We start from the raw sequence: 1521 nt of genomic DNA, 5'->3' as shown, positions 1-1521 counted from the left end.
TGTGTGGCTGTCTTTTTGTTCATGGTGATGACAAGCATGGTACAACTTTGATACTTATACAATTTCAGAGAATATTGCTGCTGATGAGATATCATTTAAGAGGTTAAGAATTTGTTTTTTCTTGCATTAGCTGTGGGGTTTAAAAACTAATTGCAGGAAATAGGAAACTCCAATACCCATATCTAAAATGCTGGCTTTCAGATAATATAGTTATGGGGAACCTGCAGATCTCCAGCTGTTCTTCAGCTACACCTTCCATCAGGCTTAGTTTTAGTCTGTACTCATGTGTGATGATCCAACAACATCCCTTTCTATTATATAAGCAAATTCATTGCACTGTTGGACCAAGCTGTCATGCATGAATGCGCTCTTGGTGAGGAATGGTCAGTATATTTTTGCCCCAGGCTGTGTAAAGTGTCTCAGGTGCATGCAATATAAAGACATCTCCCTGAGAGTGAGAGAGCAGCAGTATGCAGAGAGAGATGCTGTTTCAACTGCGGAAAGGTGGGACATTTTCAGAGAGAACTCTGGATGTCTTCAACAGCATAGAAGGGAATGTCAGCCCAGCTGCAAGAAGAAGAAGCCTCAAGGAAGGAGCGGCATTGCTTCTCAAGCAGAAGGGAATGTTGCTGTTGCCAACCAGGCAAGCACTCCAGAGGATATTTGGCTTCTGGACAGTGGGTGTACTAATTACATGGTGACCAGTCCAAAGCACCTAAAGGACATACAATGTGCTCCAGTGTCAAGGTCCAGAAAATGGGAACAGCTTTCATTTCCAGTTTTGGCAAGACATTTAACAAAGTACTTTGTGCAAACAATCTTGAAAATTGTTTAGTGAGTGTTTCCTCACTAACATCTAATGGGCATCAAGTGTTTCAAGGGGATGGGTGCACAATATTTTTTAATGGGTCTGTCTGTACCAGAGGGGTAAAAAGGAATAAGCTTTATCACGTAGTGGCAAAAACAAATTGTGCAAATGTGTCTAATGTACCATTACATTTAAATTGTGCCCATTACTTACATAGGTTACATGGGGCATGCAAATTGTTCAAGCCTGTCTCAGCTAGAAAAAGTATGTCCCGATTTAAAGGTAAAGCCCTGTGCAAGGTACTTGGATTGTTCTATGTGCAAAAAGATAAAACTGAAAACTTTCCTGTGCTCAAGGAAAGCAAGTGTGTCACCCAGAGGCCATTTCAGGTAGTGCATGCAGATTCGGCAGGTCCTTATAAACCCAGTGAAGGGGGCAACAAATGCATGTTGGTAATTGTTGATAGGCACACGAAGTACTGTATGGACATGTCTTTTTGTTAAAAGCCAAAGATGAGGCAGCTGCAAAATTTAAGCAGTGGGTAAACTCAGTTGAGAGTTTTGCATTGGTAATTGACTGGGAAGGTGAATTTGTCAGCACCTATTTGCAAAATTGACTAAAACAGAAAGGCATTCACCATAAGACCACAAATCCTGCCATTCCATAGGAGGATGGTCTGCCCAAAAGGCACATTGGGGTTGTCAAAGGCGTGA

At 41.7% G+C, this 1521-nt stretch overlaps 1 protein-coding gene across 1 annotated transcript in view; it reads left to right on the top strand.

Annotated features, from left to right (window-relative positions):
- Nucleotides 1–1521, top strand: part of LOC121926305 (acyl-CoA (8-3)-desaturase-like) — a 575266-nt gene that overhangs the window by 436315 nt on the left and 137430 nt on the right. The gene's annotated exons all lie outside the window — the stretch shown is intronic.

Source organism: Sceloporus undulatus, chromosome 1 (genome assembly GCF_019175285.1).
Source record: "Sceloporus undulatus isolate JIND9_A2432 ecotype Alabama chromosome 1, SceUnd_v1.1, whole genome shotgun sequence".
NCBI lineage: Eukaryota > Metazoa > Chordata > Lepidosauria > Squamata > Phrynosomatidae > Sceloporus > Sceloporus undulatus.
This window is presented reverse-complemented; position numbering and strand designations above follow the sequence as displayed.